Consider the following 26,175-nt stretch of genomic DNA (forward strand, 5'->3'; position numbering starts at 1 on the left):
CTGAATGCACTCGTCACACCAAAGGAGATTTCAAAAATAGTTGGAGTGTCCATAAAGACTGTTTATAATGGAAAGAAGAGAATGACTATGAGCAAAACTATTACGAGAAAGTCTGGAAGTGGAGGAAGCAACAAAAAAACATACCAAAGCTTTTATTAAAGCTCTCAAATCCAAAATCCTAAAGGATCCAACCAAATCCATGAGAAAAATGGCAATTGAACTTGAGGTAGACAACAAGAGCGTTAGAAATGCAGTAAAATATGATTTGAAGTTCAAATCTTACACAAGAACACCAAAACACTTGTGGACAACAGCAACAAATCCAACTTTAGCAATTTTTGGGAATCATGTTTATGGCCGCCTTCTAGCCCAGATCTAAACCGTCTGGATTCTGCTATTTGGGGCGTTTTAGAACATGCTACCAATAGAACATCACACAGCAATGTCGACTTTCTTAAAGATACTATTAAAGAAGAATGGGAGAAGTTGTCACCCGAATATTTGAGGAACACTTGCGCAAGTTTCAGGAAGCGTGTGAAGGCAGTTATTGAGAAAGAAGGAGGACACATAGAATAAAAACATTTTCTATTCTGTCAGTTTTCTTGTGGCAAATAAATTCTCATGACTTTCAATAAACTAATTGGTCATACACTGTCTTTCAATCCCTGCCTCAAAATATTGTAAATTTTGCTTCCCCACCCTGTAGTGTTGTATTATAATTGTATTACTTGTGTTTACCATTACCCATGAGTAATTTCCCAATTCAGACAGTAATGGATATCTTAATCTTAAAATAAGTGAACAAAACAAGCACAAAGATAAAAGAAAAGTGCCTGAATATCTATCAAATACTACTAAAGTTGAACCCTTTCATGCATGAATTATGAGACCCTTAATCAAGATTTTTTTTTTCCAGAGTGATTTTTAATCCTCTTTGGGCATGAAAAAAAAAACAAAAAAAAAAAACGATTGAATTTTTTTTATTAACCTATTTTTTCATGGAGTTACAAAAATGTCCACTCACCTGGATACCATACGTTCAATTTCAGAGGCAAAAAAACAGTATTTACTGATATACTGTGCGAAAACTATGAAATAAAAACATGTTTAATGCTCCCAATCTGATGTTTTCTCACAACTTTTTGTTTAAAAAAGCAACAAAAAATAACCCATGTTAATTACAGTCTAATAACAATTAGCAGGGGTATGAATTGCTGTGTACGGGATGATGGATAAGTGTCCAATGTGTTGGCTGATATGGAACTAAAATAACAAAATCCATGAATATACAAGAAAACACCTTTGAACAGCTGTCCACTGTAGCGACCACTATGCATGAAAGGGTTAATATTGCAAATACAGCTACATTAACACAAAAATCCAATGGGTGGAAGAATTAGAAATCTGATTTAAGAGCCTTCCTGAAGACAATTTTCAAGACAAAAAACTAGAGTGAATAAACCAATAAACCGAACAGGAGATATATTCTTATTGTAGTTAATTCATTTATCAGACAGGGGTAGTTGTTTGTTCATTGCTTTACTAGTTTTTTAGTTTAGGGGGATATATTCTTATGCTGTGAATGTGGAAGATGTTGGAAAAAAAACACTGTAATGAAGTATTTTAGGAAAACTTTCACATAAATTAGCTGCAGAATAAGCTGCTATATCAGATGTAGTCATGCATTTAAATTTAGAAGAGAATCTTTATTGTAGCTGTACATTATACAGTGATATTAAAATGCCATTTTCTTGGTGGTACAACAAAAAGTATACATATAAATAAGACTATGCAATCCTTTAGTCTGGAATGAATAAATAAATGAAATGAACTATGCACATAAATTAATTCAATAAGTAAGACTAACCCTTTCATGCACAGTAGTCACTACAGTGGACAGCTGTTCAAAGCTGTTCTCTTGTATATTTATGGATTTTGTTGTTTTAGTTCCATATCAGCCAACACAGTGGACACTTATGCATCATCCCATAAACTGCAATTTATACCATTACTGTAACTTTGCTGTTCTAGATAAACCTGATCTGCACTAACATGTTTGAGTGTAAAAAAATGTGATTGTTTGACAAAAAGTTTTTTTGTTTTTTTTTTTGCATATTATATCCATGCAGGTATGGTAAAATGTGAGAAAACATCCCATTATCAGCATTTATTTCATAGTTTTCTCACAGTATATCAGTAAATACATGTTTCTTTGCTTCTAACATTAAACACATGGTGTCCAGCTGAGTGAACATTTTGGTAACTCCATGAAAAATAGAAAAGATCATGGACCACCTGTTCTTTGGTAGCTCGTACAGATCCATGTCCAGTCCAACTGTCCTTAATTTAATTTCATATTTCACATTTTCCCGGTCTGGCTGTGTTTACTGCTATACTCCGTCATGTTAAACAGGTTGGTTTTTCCCACTCAGTCTGACTTAAGAGGAGCGTGGCCCAGGGGGGAAGTGACGTATGTGCATACCCTCTATTATGTGCTTTGTACATGTATAAGGTGTAATATTTTTATATTGAGAAGTAATTATGTCTTAAGAAATCTGTAATCGATAATGAAACAATGCTAAATTAATGTAACTATGTTTAGTTTAGTTTTTTTTTTTCTGTCTATGTGCTTTGTAAAAATGGTAGTACTTTAATTTTGGGAATGAACCTCAGGAAGAATAGTCTGTGCTTTGGTAGAGACTAATGGGGACCCTTAAAAAAAGAAATAAAGAAATAACATGACAACTCAACATTTTTCTTCTTCCTTTTAGTGTAAAATTAAAATTACACAAAAGTGTTGAACAACCATGCACAACCTGAAATTTCTCAAGAAAAAAGGGTACAATTTTGACAATATTACGCCTATTTCTTCTACATCTGGTTTTCTATTGTACAATTAGCCTTTTTATCTATTTATGTATTTATTCTTCTCCCTCTTTTTTTCTCTCCTCTTCTTTCTTTTATACCTTATTCTTATTCTAGGAAATGTTATTGTACTTTTAGAACATAAGCCCCTTTTTATGTACTTGGCTGAAACCCTTCAGTCTGAGCAACCTTTCCTATATCATGTTTCATGGTTTTCTTCCAGTATATTAGTACTTCGTAATCTGTAATGTTTTATTATGTTCATCGTTTGTCCAGGACAACAGACAGAAATTAGCTTTTCTGCTAAATCTGGTGCATGCATCTTGTTCTTTGCAGCTAATGCCAATACATAACAGTCCTGTAACTAAATAAATAAATACACAAGAAAATTACAAATACAAATTTAATGTTTTGTGCCATTGTGGATCCACTGTGATCTGTACGTTGTAAATGATGAAGACATAACATTATTAATATTATTAATATTGCACTTTTTTTTCTGAACCCTTTATTAGGGCACTTGTACTGAAAGAAGTAAATCAATAAATTCAATAAATTAAAAATAATAAAGATAAATAATAATATAATTATAGAAACAAGTAAAATGAATAAATTAATTAATTACTGAAATCAAATAGTCTGAAATTCATTATTTCAAACTTACTGTGTTATTGGAGGACATAAAAGACTTCATTACTTTTGTGAAATTTTTCAAAAGTTTTTTATTCATATGTAAAAATATCAAGGTCAGTGAAGTTACCATATTTGGTTCCTTCCCCATGAGTGGAAAAAAACAAACAAACAAACAAAAAAAAAATTCTAAGAAGTATATATAAAAATCCAAGAAAAACACATGTAAAATGAAAGGAATATGTATTTTAGAACATTAGAACATCACATTTAGAACATTAGAAGAATTCAAGTGCTTTGGTCGAGACTAATGGGGATCCTTAAATAAAGAAATAACATGACAACTCCACATTTTTCTCTTTCTTTCAGTGTAAAAATGTAGAATTGCACAAAATGTTTAAATGTTAAATGTTTTGTGCCATTCTAGATCCACTGTGATCTGTACGTTGTAAATGATGAAGACATAACATTATTAATATTGCACTTTTTTCCTTATCCCTTTTTCGGGCACTTGTACCGAAAGTGATAAATAAATTAATACATTAATTTAATAAATTAAAATAATAAATAAATAAAACACATAAATTAATAAATTAACTACTGAAATCTAATTCTCTGACATTCATAATTTCAAGTTTAAACCTTAGTATGTTGTTGGAGGACTTAACAAGACTTTATTAGTTTTTGTGAAATTTATCAGTTTTTTTTTACTGTTATGTAAAAAAAATCCCATTCAATGAAGTTACCATATTTGGTTCCTTACCCATAAGTACAAAAAAAAAAAAAAAATCTAAGAAGTATGTATAAAAAATTCCAAGAAAAACACATGTATTTTAGAACATTAGAACATCACATTTAGAACAAACGTCCACATGATCCCTTTGAACATCATTCCTTACATTAGTACCATTACTTCATGGTACCTAACAAAGCAGGTCCACTCACTGTTCATGCAGAGGTGGACCTTACAGACCCTGTAGACCACATTGGACCTGAGTTTGTTGACTCACTGGAACTGTTGCTGTCACTGTCTTGTAATATACGCAGAAATAAATAGCCACTTGCCTGATAAAAGGTTAAGAAATCTCAGGTTATTCACATTTTTTAAAGGATCATTTGCAGATGTAAACAATTTCATAACTGTTTTTTTTACTCCGAAACTGAGAAAAGTTTGGAGTTGACATTATTTATCGGTTATTATGTTGTTATTTTACTGGTCTGACCCACTTGGGATCACAGTAGACTGTATGTGACCCTTTAAAAATGTGATATTTTATTGGTAAGTGGTAACAACACTTTAATAAAACTTCCCAAAGATGAGAAGCTGAACTTTTCTGCATGTGTGGGTGTGTGACTGAGCTGCCACTAGGTGGAAGTCTAACTACATTTTCCCCCTTTCCATTCACTCCATGTCATTTCATATTCCTGTCAATAGAATATTACAGGTCATAAAAATGCCATATGACGGTGTAATGATCAGGAGACATGCCGGTGGTCAATAAGGGCCATGCATTGTCAATAGGCCTTCTGAAAATTACATGTCATAATTCTGTGCCCCCCAGCTGAGGATGGAAGTTCACAGCACAAATACAGAAGCGTGTAAATCATCTATAGCTTAATGCACGTGGCAGCGTGGCAGACGGCTCCCGGCTGGATGCTGTCTGCATTTTCTTTTCCCTTGTTATGCTCCACCTGCGAAGACAAGTCAAGCTCTATAGTTTCAAGATGCAGCCGACGAGCCCCAGAAGGCTCAGATGTAAAAGAAAAAAAAAAAAAAAAAAGGCAACGGAAATGGGCTCCTCACGCCAGATGCCCTTGGTCTATACAACATATGGACTAAGAGATTGAACATTTCACCCCAAAACGATTCACTTCACAGGCCTTAATCAAACTTCGCTGAAGCAGAGAGGACCTGCCTGTGACGGTGCGTTCAAGTGTCTCATCAGCAAGTCTGACCTCCACCACTTAATGCCCATCTCGCTATGCAAACATTCATAAAAGAGAGAGGAGTGGAGAGAGGGAGGAGGATGAAGGAGAAGGAGGAGGTGCAAAAGTGTGAGGAAACGTAACCGTATCCTGCTTGTTTGTTTTTATTCCCATGGCCCTGAAATTTAGCAAGTCTAATCTACCGGCTACTGATATGACCTCGGGTGGTGTTCTGCGTCAATAACCTCTTATCGCCTAAATATGTTTACAATTCCAGCATAAAAAAAGAATAATATTTGTGTGTTGCTTCTAAGTTAAGTGGTGGTTCTTAATTTGAATATAGCACCTGCAATAACTATGATGCAAATGAGTGACATTAGGTATAATTGACTTAACTGGCATAATAGTCATTAACTCTTTCATGCATGAATTATTGCGAAACACGGACAATGAGACAAGTCCAAATGGATTCTGTTTGTTATTTTGAGTGAGATACACAACTGCATATGGATTAATGGTAAAACTCATGTTTTGCATAAACATCTTCATGAACAGTGGATTTATGACTGATTTGGATCATCAGTATTAAATGTTTTAAAATACATAAAAGCATTAATTATCAGGTAATCCATGTGGTAATTAAGGTATAGCAGTACTATACACTACTACTGTACAGCATGAATGAAAGGGTTAAACACGTTTTCCAATCCCTTTTATTGATGCTATTGTTGATCAGTTATTAGAGTCAACAAAACAAAACAAAATAAAAAAAAAAAACAAAATGGCCTGAATTTATTTGCAATTATATATAACATATATATACATATTTGTGTTGTTTCTTTGATGCAGATCCTAAATCAAGTGGTAATTCTTAATTTGAATATGGCACCTGCAATAAATATGATGCAAATGCGTGACACTAGGTATAATTGACTTAATTGTCATTATAGTAATTAACCCTTTCATACATAAATCATTGCAAAACATGGACAATCAGACAAGTCCAAATGGATTCAGTTATTATTTTGAGTGAGATACACAACTGAATATGGATTAGTGGTAAAATTCATGTTTTGCATAAACATCTTCATAAACAGTGGATTTATGACTGATTTGGTTCATCCATATTAAATGCATTAAAATAACAAAAGCATTAATTATCAGATATGTGGTAATTAAGGTATAGCAGTACTATACACTACTACTGTACAGCATGAATGAAAGGGTTAAACACGTTTTCAAATCCCTTTTATTGATGCTACTATTGATCAGTTATTCCAGTCAACAAAACAAAATAAAACAAAACAAAACAAACAAAAAATAATAATAATAATAAAACTGCCTGAATTTATTTACAATTATATATGAAAAAATACATATTAGTGTTGTTGCTTTGATGCTGATCTTCAATCAAGTGGAAATTCCTAATTTGAATATAGCACCTGCTTTAAATATGATGCAAATGAGTGACGTTAGGTATAATTGACTTAATTGGCATAATAGTAATTAACCCTTTCATGCATGAATCAGTGCAAAACATGGAGGCATCAGGTAATCCATGTGGTAATTAAAGTATAGCAGTATTATACACTACTACTGTACAGCATGAATGAAAGGGTTAAACACATTTTCCAATCCCTTTTATTGTTACTGCTATTGATCAGTTATTTCAGTCAACAAAACAAAAGTGCCTGAATGTATTTACAATTTTATATATATATATATATATATATATATATATATATATGTACACACACACACACATATTTGTGTTGCTGCTTTGATGCTGATCCTTAATTAAGTGGTGATTCTTAATTTGAATATAGCACCTGCAATAAATATGATGCAAATGAGTGACATTAGGTATAATTGACTTAATTGGCGTAATAGTAATTAACCCTTTCATGCATGAATATTTGCAAAACATGGACAATCGAACAAGTCCAAATGGATTCAGTTCCTATTTGGAGTGAGATACACAACTGCATATGGATTAATGGTAAAACTCATGTTTTGCATAAACATCTTCATAAACAGTGGATTTATAACTGATTTGATTCATCAGTCCATGTGGTAATTAAGGTGCAGTGCTATACACTACTATTAATGCCATTAGTTTGGATTAATTATTGCAAATAATGTGGTTTTAATTGACGCTTCAATGACTGTACAACATGCATGAAATGATTAAACAAATTCTCCAATTTCATTTATTTCATTTCATTTCTTTTATTAAGATCCCCATTAGCAACTGAAACATCAGTTGCTGTTCTTCCTGATTCTTCCTGATCCTGCTATTGATCAGTAATTCCAGTCAACAATCCAAAACAAAACAAAACCTCTTACTGCCTGAATTTTAGTTCTAATTAGATAGATAGATAGATAGATAGATAGATAGATAGATAGATAGATAGATAGATAGATAGATAGATAGATAGATAGATAGATAGATAGATAGATAGATAGATAGATAGATAGATAGATAGATAGATAGATAGATAGATAGATAGATAGATAGATGATCGATCCATGAAGGTCAGGGCTCATAGATAATCAGGTAACATATGTAGATTCAACAGCACCTCATTACAAAAACAGTGGAATACTGAGGCTAATTTGCAACAATAGTCTACAAGTGGGTTAAGCGAAAATGGGGATAATCGCTGCAAAACACTGTAACCATCACACAATACTATTACAACACGTATGCAAACGAAAGAAAAAAAAAAAATCAATAGATAATTTCACGTAGAAGCCTCTTATTTCCCTCTTTCTTGTCATGTCTCACCCAGGAATTATATTTTCAAGAGATAGATGGAAAAAAATCAATTGTGTATACGCTGCTATTCAGAAATGAGGAGGAAAATAAACAAGTGGATAGGAAATTAAACATATGATTAAATACGATATCACGCTGACAGGAAATAAATTTCCCACAAGGATGCAGTGATTTTTATAAGAGAACAAACACGAGGTGAGTGTTTGTGCCTTCGCGAGCGCTGTTGACGTGACATTATTTTGCGAGCACGCATACGACCGAAGCCCAGGGGAAAATACCGACACAAACACAAAACAACACACAAACGCTGCAAAAAAAAAGAAAAACACACACACACACACACACACACACTAGGGATCGCATTAAATTAAGAGCTTTGGGTTTTAGTCGAGCCCCGCAGTCACAGCAGGAATCTCCCAGTACTGCTGACCAGTGTAAGCCTGCCACAAAACTCCTCAAATATAGAAGAAATAACAAAACTAAACTGCTTGGGTGAGTCTGGTGGAAGCCTTTCGCACTTCCAGAGTGTGGGGAGTGACTCAGAGCTGCTGAGGATCTGAGGCAGAGTCAGCCTGATTAAGTCACCAAAAAAGTGTCCTGTTTTGTTTTTGATCTGGGCAGGACGTGTATAAACCGGCGCCGCCATAATGATACCCTCGCAGAATACCAGGTGTTTGTTGCTTCGTCCATGTGGCGTGCGCACACCCACCCCCGCCTCACACCGACACACCCCTGTGGATATGTTTGTGCAATCAGAGCTGAATACCAGCCATTTAAATTGCAAAGACTCTCTCTACTCGAGTAGAAGATAGCGCATCAGGCGAAAGGCTTTGAAGTCCAACACGTGGCGGCAGAGGACATAGATGTGGATAGATATATACCCTCGAGCACATGAGTTGGGAGTTTCAGACACAAACTAATGCCAAGCGCCCGGGAGTAATCAGCTGGCTGGGAATGGATAAAGCCCGAGCACTCCCCAACGCTCAGTAGTGCACAAAACACACATGAACCCACCGCTCGGGAGATTTATTCATCTGATTGCTTTGTTCACGCTCATGAATAAATCAGATGCAGGAAGAGAATATTCTGATGCAGATTCCTCTGTTGTGGAATGTCAAACCGGCCCGTCTTATGTTGCGGTTAAAAGCGTTTTGATACCAGCTGTGAAATGGGGGAGTTTGCTAATTGCTAATGTTAGCGCCGCGGGAAGAGACGGACAGTGTTTTAATTAAATATATTTAAAGGAAGCGTTTCATCTCTGATGGTTATTATGAAGGATTGCGCAGTAAAATGGGATTGTAATTGTATTGTGTGGTAATATAATGGCAAAAATCTGTAGTTTAAAAGGTTAGGAGGATTATTTTATTGTTACTACGCCCCCCGAAGGAGGGGCGAGGGGTACTGTTTTTGGTTCAGTTTGTTTGTTTGCTAACACTCTAGTGGCAAAACTATTGGTTGAATTCATACCAAATTTGGTTTATAAATGGCCAGTGACTAAGAGTAGATCTTATTACATTTTGGGAACAGTACGTCAAAGTTCAAATTTTTAATGAATTTTTTTAAATCTTATTTTTCCTCATTTACTTATAATGAGCAAAATTTCAAATGTCTGTAGCAGCAAAACTATTGGATGAATTCATACCAAATTTGGTTTATATGTGGCCAGTGACCCAGAATAGATCTCATTACATTTTGGGAACAGTTGGTCAAAGTCAAAAAAAAAAAAAAAAAAAAAAATTTTTTTTTTTTTTTTTTTTTTTACATCTTTTTTCCCCCATTTGGGTGAAATTTCAAATGTCTGTAGCTGGAAAACTATGGGTTGAATGCATACCAAATTTGGTTTATACATGGCCAGTGATGCAAAAAAAGATCTGATTATATTTTGGGAAAAGTAGGTCAAACTTAAAATTTTTAATGAATTTTTAATAAAATGTGTTTTTTTTTTCCCCATTTACTCATAAAAGGTGAAATTTCAAATGTCTGTAGCAGCAAAACTATTGGTTGAATTCATACCAAATTGGGTTTACAGATTGCCAGTGACCCAGAATAGACCTCATTACATTTTGGGAAGAGTAGGTCAAAGTTCAAAATTTTAATGACTTTTTTAAATCTTATTTTTCCCCCATTTACTTATAATGGGTGAAATTTCAAATGTCTGTAGCAGCAAAACTATTGGTTGAATTCATACCAAATTTGGTTTATATGTGGCCAGTGACCCTGAATAGATGTGGTTACATTTTGGGAAAAGTAGGTCAAAGTTCAATTTTTTTATTAATTTTTTATGTTTTTTCCTCTTCCATTTACTTACAATGGGTGAAATTTCAAATGTCTGTAGCAGCAACACTACTGGTTGAATTCATACCAAATTGGGTTTATATATGGCCAGTGACCCAGAATAGATCTCGTTACATTTTGGGAACAGTAGGTCAAAGTTAAAATTTTTTATGAATTTTTCAAAACTTTTTTTCCCCATTTACTTATAATGGGCGAAATTTCAAATGTCTGTAGCAGCAAAACTGTTGGTTGAATTCCTACCAAATTTGGTTTTTAGATTGCCAGTGACCCAGAATAGATGTGGTTACATTTTGGGAAAAGTAGGTCAAAGTTCAATTTTTTTATTAATTTTTTACATCTTTTTTTTCTCCCATTTACTTATAATGGGCAAGATTTCACATGTCTATAGAAACATCAATTTTGTTTCAATTTATTTCAAACTTGGCACCTATATGGAGGCAACTGATATGCTGACATCAGCACATGCATAGACATGGTGACATCAGCTGGATCGATGCCAAAATAAGCTACAATATGTATGAGGGGCGGGGTTTGTTGTGCCTGGAACCACTTGCTACTATTACCTGTGGATCCTTTGGGGATCCACAGGTTCTAGATGTGGTAGTTTTTATGCTGTTGTGTATTCATGCATGCTGTGCTGCATTTGTCCAGCAGTCACCACCAAAGCATTCTGGGTATAGCAATGTGATTATAAGGCTATTGTGTTCCAAAATTAGTAATATCTCCAAAAATACTGGTCCTATCAACTTGCCGTTTTCACTAGTCTGTTCCTTGACCAAAAATACATACGTATGACAAACTGCAGCAGTCAGCTGTTTGTGGATTTTGTGTGAATCCCAAGACAGACATTCCCACACGCACACATGCACACAGAGGTCACTAGGCTTTTATAATATAGTTTACTGACTATATTTTAGTATTATTCACTGTTCTAATACATACTGTACTGTTCGTTCATATCCATCTGTTCAGCCTTAACCCATAAAGACCCAAACCTCCACCAGCAACTAAACCATCTACTGATCTAAACTGTTTAATCCCTGTTGATCCACTAAATTCTATCAATACATGTAAATAATTGGTGTAAAATGCAGTTTTTCATCTTTTCATGGTCATCAGATATGACCCATTTGGATGTTTAGAGGCTCCATAGTTACCATGGAAACACTGTCATCTTCTACAACATCGATTCACCCGTAAAACTCATGGCATTGGATCGATGCCAGTGGACGGAGACACTTAGTTTATGTTCAGTTAATGATATATTCGCTGAAAAAGTCACCTATTCTTCAATAACCTTTGAATTTACTCTGCGATTTAATGAACATCTATATGATCAGTGAATTAAATAAAGGAAAATATATGAATTACACTGAAAAAGCTCAAATTAAAGAGGATAATATTACAATAAATGGTGATAAATCAATTAAGAAAGGTTAGATATAGAGAAAAAAATATTTGGGAACTGCCACAAAAGTACCACTAGGTCTTTATGGATTAATATAAAATCTGTTATTTCTCACTACACATTATTGCACATTTCGTACATTCCTGTATATTTTCCATTTAATTTTTTCATGTGTTTCTTTTTTTCTAAATATATGCTACTTTTTATATACAGTTTTATCCAATTGCACCTAAATTCCTTATAGGTGAAAATGTATTGGCAGTAAAGTTCATTCTAATTCTGTTTCTTAGTATTTCTTTTAGTATTTTAGATTTACTTATACATGCATGTTCTTTTAATATATTGCACAGTAGGAGAGTCCTTTAAATGTCATTGTGCTCTTTAAAAAAGCAAATAAAGGCAGTTGTAATTCTAATTCTAAATCAGTCAGATCTGCCTGGTGCAAAATCTAAAATTCACATTATGAATGTGTCACGCATGTTTCTGTATTTTGTGTTATTATTATTTTTTTCTTTTCAGTATGAGACATCGTAATGAAATAACAAAGCAAACAACAAAGAAGAAATGAGAGACAGAAATGGAAAAAACATCGACAATAAGAAAATATCAACAGCATCATCACACGACAGGCACGGAAAACATCAAAAGAGGACAGAAAGTACATGAGAAGAGAAAGTCTGATAGTGGTATTAATAATAGTGATTATAAGTAGACCTGGAAGACAACAAAGGGAAAGCAGAAACAACACAAAACACTCATCCACATCCTTATTCTGATTCATGTTATTCAAAGGTCTTTTCCTCACGTCACATAAACCATTAAAGCTTTAGAAAGTACACAAAACTGAATGTAAAAAGAAATTTCTCTGACATATTGGCATTGACGTGGAAGACCTTGAAACTTAACAACTTGACTTATACATGATAATCCATGTAAGAATTATTTTTTTATGATGATTCATATTTGTATGTATTAGTGGACGTCTCTAAATGGGTAAACTGTGCATGTTCCAAGTAAAAAACCCATGAAAACGGAAATATGATGTTTTCACCACATCCTGCAGCCCTAGTATTTAATCATACAGTCGTGGAAAAAATTATTAGACCATCAAAAGTCACCAAAAACAACAGTTATGCAATCAAGTGCTAACCCCTGTGTGTATCATGTGACTAAAACAGACAGAAAAGAAAACATGGAATGTCTAAAAGCACTGTTTTTGTCAGTACAATGACATAGATATTGATGTAAGAACTGAAGTGATTTTGGTTATTATCAAGAAAACATAGAAAATGGATAAATATCAGCTCTGAAATCACTAATGTGTCAGGTATCATTTACTGATGTGTCTGTTCAAGTAACATATCAGTTCATATTCTATAATATTGTGATATGCATAAACAAGCCATTATTTGCTGGTTAATTTAACATTACTTGGGGCGGCCATGGTTCAGGTGGTAGACTGGGTCGTCCAATAACCGAAGGGTTGGCGGTTCGAATCCCGCTCTGTCCTAGTCAGTCCGTTGTGTCCTTGGGCAAGACACTTCACCCTCCTTGCCTCCAGTGCCACCCACACTGGTGTATGAATGTTCGGTGGGGGTCGGAGGGGCCGTAGGCGCAAAATGGCAGCCACGCTTCTGTCAGTCTGCCCCAGGGCAACTGTGGCTACAGATGTAGTTTAACACCACCAGAGTGAGAATGTGAGCGCGAATGAATAATGGGTCAATAATGTAAAGCGCTTTGGGTGTCTAGAAAGGCGCTATATAAATCCAATCCATTATTATTATTATTATTAATTAACCCATAAAGACCCAGTGCTACTTTTGTGGTAGTTCCCAAATGAGATTTTTGTCTATATTTAACATAACAAGTGATTTGTCACCATTTATTACAAAATAATCCTTTATATTCTGCATTTTTCGAGTGAAAATCAGGTATTTTCCTATATTTAATGTATTGATCATATACAGTCGTGGAAAAAATTATTAGACCATGAAAAGTCATCGAAAATAATGGTTATGCAATCAAGTGCTAACTCCTGTGTGTATCATGTGACTAAAACAGACAGAAAAGAAAACATGGAATGCCTAAAAGCACTGTTTTTGTCAGTACAATGCCATAGATATTGATGTAAGAACTGAAATGATTTTGATTATTATGAAGAAAACCATGGAAAATGGATAGATATCAGCTCTGAAATTAAACTCTTATGAGCTATTTGTGTTATTACCATTATATTTGTCCAAACAAATGTACCTTTAGTTGTACCAGGCATTAAAATGAACAAGAAACTGAAGAAAATAAGGGCGGTCTAACAATTTTTACTATAGACTATATAACTATAGATGCTTCAGTTAATGATATATTTTGCTGAAAAGTGACTTTTTTTCCCGTTTTCTCTGTTTTAACCTTTGAATTTACTCTGAGCTTTTATGACCATCTAAATGATCAGTGAATTAAATATAAGAAAATATCTGATTTACACTGAAAAATGCAATATGAAGAGGGTAATATTATAATAAATAGCGGTGCATTACTTAGGAAAGGTTCGATGTAGAAAAAAATGTATTTGCGACTCACTTTAAAAACAGTCACAATGTATTTCTGCTCTGGTTCTCCTTCGAGGCTGGTAGACGTGCCTCTCACTGTTTCACATGACTTATAAAACACTGGGGTTAATTGGAACGATAACTAATATATGAGTTTAGATGTTACAGAAACAGCCTCTATAGGCCTGTGTAGAGTTAATGATTCTACAGCTTCATCTTCCTTTATTTCCATAATTGCTTTGAAGAAAAAAAGTTTTATAACTGTATGTAAGTTTATATGGTGTTTTTATTTATATATAGAGAGAGAGTTTACATGTATATCATCAAGACCCAGCAATGGACTGTTCTCTATACGGGAGAAGTGTTTCACAGCTTTAATTTAACCCTTTCATGCATGAATTATGAGAACCTTAATCAAGATTTTTTTTTTCTGAATGTTTTTATTCCTCTTTAGGCATGAAAAAAAAAAACGATGTGATTGATTTTTTATTATTATTATTTTTTTTTAAATCAACCTGTTTTTCATGGAGTTACAAAAATGTCCACTCAGCTACACCATTAATTTTATTCTTGAAGCAAAGAAACATGTTTTTAAAACCCAATATCATAAAGTGATATGAAAACAGTGAAATGAAACCATGTTTAATGCAGCTAATCTGATGTTTTCTCACATTTTAACATATTGTAATACAAGTTATTACTCACTTCATGGAGATGATATGCAAAAAAATAAATATTAACAATTGCTTTCCACTCAAGAACCAATCAAGAACAGCAAAGTTACAATAATGGTATGAATTGCAGTTTATGAGATGATGTATAAGTGTCCACTGTGTTGGCTGATATGGAACTAAAACAACAAAACCCATGAATATACAAGATTAAAGCTGTAGAGGAACTGTCCACTGTAGTGACCACTGTGCATGAAAGGGTTAAATAAATAAATGAAATGTCCACTGAAAAGGACATAAAATGAAAAATCCACAAACTCCACAAAACTGTTAAATTATGCTGTTTCTAATCAAGACAGTTATTTAATGTAAAAGCCAAAACTTTTACTTTGCTGGATCTAAGGAGGATAATAGAGTTTCTTCTTTTTTTTTTTTCTTTTCTTACTTTCTTTTTTTTTATAATTATCTCTTGTATTCATTATTTACTAGAGACATCATCTACCAGCAAAGACTTCCTTGTATGTGTTTGTACTCGGTGAATAAAACTGATTCTGATTCTTTATTTGACTTTCATTTTAGTTTCCTTTTTATTTCTAATTTACCCCGTTTTATTGACCATTAATTTGACTCATTTAGTGTTATTTCAGTAAATTCTGCTCTGCTACTCTTCAGGTTTATCATCAGAATATATACTGTTGGAATAATTTTATTTAGTTTTTTTTAATTTCTATTTCTACACATCAGTAACAGCCTTTCATCAGATACAATGATTACATACTGAGTCCCACCTACAGTTTATCTATCAAGAATAAACAGACTGATCTCATGAAATGGCGTTGTATGTCATGCCAGTTCTTATGGGATTTGTCGTGCTATATGTACACATTTTCAACCTTTTGCGTGTTATTCAACGCCATTGGATCGTGTGTCAATGTACGCCAAGATCTCCAGTTCACATAACTCTAACCGTTAGGGATGGGAATCGATAAGAATTTAACAATTCCGATTCCACTATCGATTTTGCTCATCAATTCGATTCCTTATCGATTCTCATTGGGTGAGGGAATAAAAGAGTACAAATGGGTGTGTTTCCATCAACTGTTTTTTATATTTTCATCTCTGCACAGAAAATATAACATATACAGAATGCAAGAGTACTAATAACAGATGACGCTGGGCCCAGGGTGGGGGTGGGGGGGCACCGTAAAGTGAAAGTGAAACTTAAGATGCTTTACTAATTCCTCAATGTCTCCTGCTGTTGTACATCTCATTTTCCTTTTCCCTACCTTTGGAAACTTTTATTTGAGGGGGCAGGACATTTGTTGCCCCCCCCAGAACCAGGCCCAGATAACGCCCTAGTGTTCACTCTGCCGCTAAATCCACAAGCGTCGCTAAGTAGCGTATCAAACATGTGACATTCCGACAGATGAATTACATGCTGTGTGGACAAATGGTTGAGCATATTGGAGGGATTTCCCCCCTTTGAAGAAATGGAAGCTTTACAAGTGTTACAAGTGGACCTGGTGTTGATCTTTTCATGTAAAATATAGCCATACTTTGGAGCGTTTCTGCCCCGACGCCATGTTGGCTATGTTCTAAACCAAAAACAATGCAGCATGCGTGTGACATCAAAACGCATGTGCAACGAAAGTGGAACTGTCAAGCAGGCAGGCGGGGGTACTGATAGGGGGGGGGGTAAACATGACAAATTCATGGGGCCCAGTATTTGTGGGGGGCCCATAGAGCAGTGGAGGGGGCCCAGTGGATATAGAAGGTGTAAGATTCGCTGTAAAAGCTGGAAGGTGAACGGTGAAAGTATGTTAAGTTGTGTTTTCGTTTTTCACAGTAGCATGAGTGATGTTGTTTATGGACTGTACCCCCCCCACCCCCACCCCAGCCCGACAGATAGTCAATTTCTATAGGGTCCAGAGCGATTATTCTTTCATGGGGCTCATAATTGGTAGCAGTGTCCCTGCAGGCAGGCAAACAATTTCAAAGGAATTGAGCTACTGGGAACCAGTTCTCAAAAATAACCAGTTCTCGATTCCCATCCCTACTGACCGCATCGATTCAGGTTGAACAGGGGGCTAATAATGATGTGAACATGCACTCGGAAAGCTTATAATGCGTACGGATAACACACCAATTAAAAGTGGCGTGTATGTTTATGTGAGTCATGATATCATGTTGAGAATTAACCCTCCGGTATCCTGTCCAGCAAGGCCCTTACTAAGCACCAAGTGTGCTTTTTTGGCACACTTGTGGAATAATGTCAAACATTTTTTCATAGTTTGTTTTTAATTCTTTTACACTTTTTTCTATTTCATCAACTTGAGCCGTAAATAAAAATACCAAATACTCAATAATTGTCAATTTTTTTAACCCTTTAAATGCCGTGTTTGTAATGTAAACAAACCGTTTTTTGGATGCAAAAAACACAAAAAAATATTTTTTTTCAATATACTACATAAAAAATGGATCACATATTTGATTTTTTCCTCCTGGCATATGTCAGTGATTAACAGCAACATTGGTTAATTTGCATTATTATTTTTGGCGCTAGGTCAAATGTTCAAAAATACTAGCATCTGTCACCTAGTGTGCGAAAAATGCACACCTATAAATCAAACTATTGAATATTATATATTGATTTATTTTTCTGCTCTAATTTGATTTTATTTTTGTAAATCAAGCTCAGCCCTAATCATACATATCAAATGGAAGAAATAGTGCGTTTTAGGCACGCTTGGGAGACAGATGCTAGTCTTGTAATTTTCTTTTGTTTACAATGTGCATATTTTAATTGGTGGCCAGAATTTTAAAGATCATGCAAAAATGAACAACTTTTAAATTCTAACCTTATTTAAATTGTGAAAAATAATATGAAGTTTTTTTAACACAAAGAGCAAAGTGTGCCTAAAAAGCGCACCTGGATACCGGAGGGTTAATCACACTGTCGCAGTCATTTCCTGAGAAGAGGTAAAAATATCTCATTCCAGCTGTGTGTACAACAGTCTACATTAATGTAGTGAATTAATCACATGAGTTGTTATAGAGTCGCAGAAAAGATTATTAGACCACCCTTCGTTTCTTCAATTTCTTGTTTATTTTAATGCCTGGTACAACTAAAGGTACATTTATTTGGACAAATATAATGATAACAACAAAAATAGCTCATTGTAGTTTAATTTCAGAGCTGATATCTATCCATTGTCCATGTTTTCTTGATAATAACCAAAATCACTTCAGTTCTTACATCAATATCTATGGCATTGTACTGACAAAAACAGTGCTTTTCGACATTCCATGTTTTCTTTTCTGTCTGTTTTAGTCACATGATACACACAGGAGTTAGTACTTGATTGCATAACTATTGTTTCTGATGACTTTTGATGGTCTAATAATTTTTTTTCCACCACTGTATGATTAAATACTAGGGCTGCAGGATGTGGTGAAAATCAAGGTTATTATCGTTAACGAAAACTACCGAAATTACGAAAACTAGAATTGAAAAAACGTTTTCGTTAACTGAAATAAATAAAAACTATAATTAAAAAAAAAAAAAGATAACTAACTGAAACTGTATTGTGTGCTTACAAAACTAACTAAAATGTATAAAAATTCCGGATAAAATTCCCTTTGTTTTCGTCTTTGTCAACGTCAGATTGATACAAAAGCGATTAATTTCGCTCTAGCAATTTTAGCTAGCAGCACCATACAATACTTCACGGTCAGTCACTTCTCGCCACTTGTCGTTTAGAGTCGTCCCCACTCTACCTGGAAACATGGAGACTAAAGTTGAGAGAAAGCAGCAGAGTCCTGTATGGGATTTATTTGAATACGACTGCGAAGAAGAGAAAAGATACGACAAAACTAAAATTAACACTAAAACTAAACTAAAACTAAGCATTTAGAAAAAAAAAAAAAACTAATAAAAACTAGCAAACCTGCTCTAAAAACTAATTAAAACTAACTGAATTAGAGAAAAAAAGTCAAAACTAAATAAACTAAACTATAATGAAAAATCCAAAACTATTATAACCTCGGTGAAAACATCATATTCTAATTTTTATCAGTTTACACAGTTAGAGACATCCACTAATACATACAAACATAAACCAGTGTAAAAAAAAAAAAAAAAAAAATTCTTGCTTGGATTATCATGTATAAGTCAAGTTGTTAAGTTTCAAGATTTTCCACATCAATGCCAATACGTCAGTGAAATTTATTTTTACATTCTGTTCAGGTAATTCCACATTTAGTGTTTGGAAATGCAGTAATAAATGTTGACATTCTATTTGATTAGTGAGTTTTATTTTAGTATTCCGAGCAGTATTCTGTACTCCTTGTGCAAGTGTTTGTAATTTGTGTGTTTCCATTTTTGCCGTTATCTCTGTTTACAGGGTACAATCGAAGGCTGCTTTTCGTCTTCTGTCATCAGATGCCGGTGGTTTTCGTTTTGCTAAAGGAAGCGTGCAGAGAACGGGTGTGGAGGAAAGACAGCGAGAGAGAGAGAGAGAGAAAACTAGCTTTACATCGGCCGTTTTGACACCGGCGCTAACGATCCTCAGGGCCATCGTTTCTAAGCCTCTCATCGCCATGGTAACAGATGTAAGCGGCGAGGGAGGTCGGACGTGTATGGGAGGGAGACGACCGCGGTTATCACACACACACATAACGGCACGTGCTACACTTTCCACGCTTCTGTCACACACCCTGGGATAATACAAACATCAATGGCTAGCGGGGTCGTCACATGCAGGATATTCCTCCGTGCGCTCATTTCAAATGGATTCTCTGAGCAGTGACATGAAAGCCGGAGCTCGCCAACCTATCCCTATGAGCTTATTAGAGACAGCTAATTGGAGCAGGGGTCCAGAATGGTGATTAAATAGCAATAGTCGGGTTATTTTGATGCACCAGCACACATGAGCCGGCCTCACTTCCTCACACAGGGTGAATACTCAACTCTTTTCAGTTACTTTTCTGTGAAGCCAAAAAAAAAAAAAAACGTCTCCCTCTATACCTGCAATCACACTCTCCTGAGAAGGCATCACAGACGGAAAGAAGGTGACCAATTAACACAAACTAATCCAAAAAATCTGCTCGGGAAGAACAAGAAAACAACACACTTCCCTGTGAACTCCGAAGCTTTAGTCTGTTAATGACAAGTGTAAGTGTGTGTGTGATACCTGTGAAATGTTCCAGTAACATCCCATAAACATCCAAATACAGGGTGGGGAAGCAAAATTTACAATATTTTGAGGCGGGGATTGAAAGACAGTGTATGACCAATTAGTTTATTGAAAGTCATGAGAATTTATTTGCCACAAGAAAATTGACATAATAGAAAATGTTTTTATTCTATGTGTCCTCCTTCTTTCTCAATAACTGCCTTCACACGCTTCCTGAAACTTGCGCAAGTGTTCCTCAAATATTCAGGTGACGACTTCTCCCATTCTTCTTTAATAGTATCTTTAAGAAAGTCGACATTGCTGTGTGATGTTCTATTGGTAGCATGTTCTAAAACGCCCCAAATAGCAGAATCCAGAGGGTTTAGATGTGGGCTAGAAGGCGGTCATAAACATGATTCCCAAAAATTGCTAAAGTTGGATTTGTTGCTGTTGTCAACAAGTGTTTTGGTGTTCTTGTGTAAGATTTGAACTTCAAATCATATTTTACTGCATTTCTAACGGTCTTGTTGTCTACCTCAAGTTCAATTGCCATTTTTCTCATGGATTTGGTTGGATCCTTTTGGATTTTGGATTTGAGAGCTTTAATAAAAGCTTTGGTACGTTTTTTGTTGCTTCCTCCACTTCCAGACTTTCTTGTAAAGTTTTGCTCATAGTCATTCTCTTCTTTCCATTATAAACAGTCTTTATGGACACTCCAACTATTTTTGAAATCTCCTTTGGTGCGACAAGTGCATTCAGCAAATCACACACTCTTTGACGTTTGCTTTCCTGATTACTCATATGGGCGAAAGTTTCTGAAAAGGTATGGATAATAGTGTTAGGTATGATTATGACATCAGTATATGTTTGGTTTCAAAACAATTGACGTAGTGCCTGCTGAGAAAAACAACTAAATGTTCATTGTAAATTTTGCTTCCCCACCCTGTATGTGTAATAACACTTAATCATATACCTTGAAAACATCAGCAAACCAGCACTTTTGTCATTTATTTTCCAATTAATCTTATTAAAATATGTAACATTTAGCAGATTTAATCTCTGAAGCAAATCATTTCTAAAAAATTGTAGACCAGTGCATTCGGAGACTTCAATTTCACAGATTTTCATCCCTGATTCAAGCCCATTCGGTGCAATTTTAATTTCTTTACATTATAAATGTAGAGATGATTGTGTTTAAAGGTTTAATCTGACCAGCTCAATGAGTTGTGTTTTTTTTTTTTCTAATATATTTTATCATCCATTATTACAAAAATTTGGTTTTAGTTTCGACGTAATGCCTGCTGAGAAAAAACAACTAAATGTTCATTGTAAATTTTGCTTCCCCACCCTGTTCACCAGTGACCGAAAGCGTTAACCGATCTAAAATGTTTAATAACTCCTGATTCATTAATTGTATTTGTATTTGTATTTATTTATTTAGCACAATAAAACCAGTGCAGGGAGGGAACGAAGCCTAAAGGGCTCTTACAGAGTTCCACTCCCATCATCTATTATAAAATAAAAAACAGAATGTACAAACATAAGAAAACAATAATTAAACAACAATGAACAATATAGAAAACAATGAAAAAGTCAGGACAGGAGATGTTTTTTCAGTGAGTTTTTGAAAGATGTAAATGACAATATAGACTTTAGAGACATGCCTAGAATGTTCCACAATTTAGGACCTCTAAATAAAATATTAAATTGATGACCAGATGTTCGACAGAAGGGTAAATGAAGATTGTCACTATGTCTAGTTGAGTATAAATGTAAGTCAGATAAAAAACAAAAAAAAATTATGAAAAGTGTCCAGAAGATCTTGCTTATTATTGATAAACTTGTGCACAAATAAACATGAGTGATAAACACTGAGTTCATGAACAGGTAGTATTGAATATTTCCTAAAAATTGGTGCAGATCAATACAAGAAAATAATTGGTGTAAAATGCAGTTTGTCGTCTTTTCATGGTCATCAGATATGACCCATTTGGATGTTCACAGGCTCTGTAGTTACCGTGGAAACACTGTCATCTTCTACAACATTGATTCACCAGTAAAACCCACACTGTAAGCCCAGACTTTGTATTTATTGAAATGCTTTAATTACAATGTACTTAAATGATTTAAGTTTCATTACATTACTATAAAATGTGAAGTATATCCTACTAATTTCTAGACATAGTCAAAAGTATGGAAAAGTTGAAGTTGAATGGATTTAAATCACTAAGTTTTAGTCATGACCACACCTTTTTATCTCCGCATTGCATTGTGGGTATTGGGCATGTTGTTGAAAATGTGTTCTTTTTCTGTGCAGGGGTTCAGCGGGGTTGTGGTGTTAGTGTTAATTTGGACTGAATGTGTGTATGGCAGTGTTTATTGGCCTTTTTGTGTTTGTTTGTGTATTTTTGTAGAGCTGCACCATGAGTCAGAGCCATAGGAAGAACAATGGCTTTACTGTTCATCTCTGATTGTTTTTGTTCCATGCAAATCTTTATGCCTTGACAAATTAAAAGCACTTCCTGTGCTGGCAAAATACAGAGTTATCTTCCTGCCTAATTCCCATCCATGCTACAATATATTCAGTTGAATAATTTCTTAAAGCAATTTACATTGCAAAAGATTTTAATTTAAACCAACCTGGAATTGAGTCCAAGGAACTGATGATATTCAGTCTAATGATTATACAAAGCAATGGGCATTGCAACAAATGTTAAGTTAAATTAACTTGGCATTTGGTATTTTGTACTTAAAATGGCAATTCCATTCAAATCAAGCATTTAAGTTTGTAAGCACACAACACAGTTTCGTTTTTTTCTTTTACTTATCGTTTTTATTTATTTCAGTTAACAAAAATGTTTTTTCAGTTCTAGTTTTCCTCATTTCATTAGTTTTCGTTAACAATAATAACCTCGGTACAAACCTCTTTGACACGGGCAAAGAAGTTATGATGAAAATGCCACTATAAATCACAATTAATACTTTAAAGCAACAAGGAAAGCCCTCAGCTTTAAAAAGACGCCAAAAAGCTGTAATACCACTGATGGCCACTAGAGCCTCCAAAAACCTCTGGCTCCCATTGACTTACACTGAACCTCTCTCTAAAAAGTTATTTTTTTTCCTCAACTCCTGCTCTTTATCAGTTTTATTTTTGGATTTTGCACTAAGCTATCACAATGTTCATTTGTAAATTTTTCCTGTGAATCGGATCTCAGGTAAAATAGAAGCTTTGATTGACAGGTGTGTTTGTTAGCGGAGTCGGATTTTCAGCGATTTGGTTTACTTACTAAATAAAATAAAAATAAAGATAAAAATAATCTACCCTTTTACCAAGTTAGTAGCTAGCACTTAGCATTAGCATCACCTCTGACCTCTCAGGTTGTCTTCGTTCGGCCCTTTTGTCCAAATATGGTCACTTGTGGTTAGCTTTTTACACTAGTCTTTATGAACAGGACACATTTTCAGAGCAGTGGAATATTTCAGAAACGTACAGGTGAAATATTTAAAAGAGTTGAAGTGTGGTTGCATCAGATACTTTAACAGGAGACTCTTCAAAGACAGTCGGACTGTTCCAGCCCCGCTGCCTTCACTAATGTTCTGTTCTTCATCTGCGCTCTCTTCCTCCCAAACATTCTCCCGCCCATTTTTGACTCGACTTTTCCATCATTTGTAACATTCTTGTATAGGATTCCTTCCTTCCTTCCCTCTTTCCTTCCTTCCTTCCATTCTTCCTTTCTTTCTTTTTAACCTTCCTTCATTCCTAACATTCCTTCTTTCTTTCCTCCCTCACATTCTCCCACCCATTGTTCCCTCCATTCTTCCTTCATAATATTCTTTCAAACCTTCATTCTTTCTTAATATTCCCTCTTTCCTTCCTTCGATCTAAAAAAACACAAAAAAACTTGAATTTACCTCAGTTGTCACTTAATTTTTTTTTATTATTCTGTTAAAGTCCTTCATTAGGGACAAGTTATTTTATTTTTTGTTTTTAAACTTTGTATTACAGCTGTAACTGTAAGAGGAATTTACATTTCTATCTATCTATCTATCTATCTATCTATCTATCTATCTATCTATCTATCTATCTATCTATCTATCTATCTATCTATCTATCTATCTATCTATCTATCTATCTATCTATCTATCTATCTATCCATCCATCCATCCATCCATCCATCCATCCATCCATCCATCCTATATTCTTTCTAACCTTCCTGCTTTCCTTCCTTCCATTCTTTCTAGTCTTCCCTCTTTCCTTTCTTCCTTCCCTCCATTCTTTCTAACCTTCCTTCCTTCTTTCCATTCTTTCTAGCCTTCCCTCTTTCCTTCCATTCTTTCTAACCTTCCTTCTTTCCTTCCTTCCTTCTTTCCTTTCTTTCTTCTTTCCATTCTTTCTAACCTTCCTTCTTTCCTTTCTTTCTAACCTTCCCTCTTTCCTTCTTTCCATTCTTTCAGACCTTCCCTCCACTCTTTCTAACCTTCCTTCTTTCCTCCCTTCCGTTCTTTCTAACCTTCATTCCTCCCATCCTCCCACTCTTTCCTTCCTTTCTAACCTTCCCTCTTTCCTTCCATTCTTTCTAACCTTCCCTCCTTCCTTCCATTCTTTCAAACCTTCTCTCCACTCTTTCTAACCTTCCCTCTTTCCTTCCTTCCTTCCTTCCTTCCATTCTTTCTAACCTTCCTTCCTCCTGTCCTTCCATTCTTTCTAACCTTCCTTCCTTCTAACCTTCCCTCCTTCCTTCCTTCCTTCCTTTCTAACCTTCCCTCCTTCCTTCCTTCCTTCCTTCCATTCTTTCAAACCTTCTCTCCACTCTTTCTAACCTTCCCTCTTTCCTTCCTTCCTCCTGTCCTTCCATTCTTTCTTTCTTTCTTTCTTTCCATCCTTCCTTCCATTCTTTCTAATCTTCTTTCCACTCTTTCCTTCCTTCTTTTTTTTCCTTCCACTCTTTCCTTCCTTCTGATTGTTTTTCCAGTTCATGGCTCCGTCTGATTCACAGCTTACAGGCTCTAACAGATCACCCATCTTCTGGACGTACAGTTCATCCATTTCTCCTCTCAGACCTCTGGGCAGTGTCCACACACTAGCCTTAGTTTTCTGCCTCTTAAACTTTTTAAACTCTTTAGCTCCACCTTGTTTCGTATAACTTTTATTCCATTAATTTGTTAAACAAATTTTCCAGTCTCAGGTATGTAGATTATTTTATTGATGCTACTATTGAGCAGCTCAGTAAACAATCCAGACAAAACAAAAATGATCCAAAAACACTGGTCTACAATTTTTTAGAAATGATTTGCTTCAGAGATTAAATGTGCTAAATGTTACGTATTTTAATAAGATTAATTGGAAAATAAATTACAAAAGTGCCGTTTTGCTGATGTTTTCAAGGTATATGATTAAGTGTTATTACTCATATATATAGGTTTATGTACATTTATATAACAGTTTTATAAATCTTCCACTAAATAGAACCTGTAAAGTGAATGTATTCTAATGTGCAGACAGTGTTTTGAAGTAGATCTTGTAGCTCTGAGACAAATATTCCTTTTGAGTCAAACCCATTCTCTCGTTAATTCTTGAATTTCACATTTTGACCCAAGGCTGTATCTTGGAAAGTTCAGCCAACCAGCATTTTTGACTTGATTTTTCTTTATCAGTGACTCTCATGTGGTAAAATTTCATTACTTTTATTCTGGAAGCATCTTCCTTGTAGATCAGTGAAATCGATAGAATGTCATGAAATAATAACACTGTTACGTCAGGGATCATAGTTAACCAGAAAACATGTACGTTCACAAAGTGTTGAGCAGCACCTCAATACAAAAACAGTCGAATATTGAAGGAAATTTGCGACAATAGTCTACAACGGGTTCAGGTCAGGCT

The 26,175-nt window shown here is 34.8% G+C and overlaps 1 protein-coding gene across 6 annotated transcripts in view; it reads right to left on the bottom strand.

Moving 5' to 3' along the window:
• arhgap42b (Rho GTPase activating protein 42b) overlaps positions 1–26,175 on the bottom strand; it is a 313,806-nt gene that overhangs the window by 71,498 nt on the left and 216,133 nt on the right. The window lies entirely within an intron of this gene.

The sequence above is a fragment of the Sphaeramia orbicularis genome, chromosome 13 (genome assembly GCF_902148855.1).
Source record: "Sphaeramia orbicularis chromosome 13, fSphaOr1.1, whole genome shotgun sequence".
Taxonomy (NCBI): Eukaryota; Metazoa; Chordata; class Actinopteri; order Kurtiformes; family Apogonidae; genus Sphaeramia; species Sphaeramia orbicularis.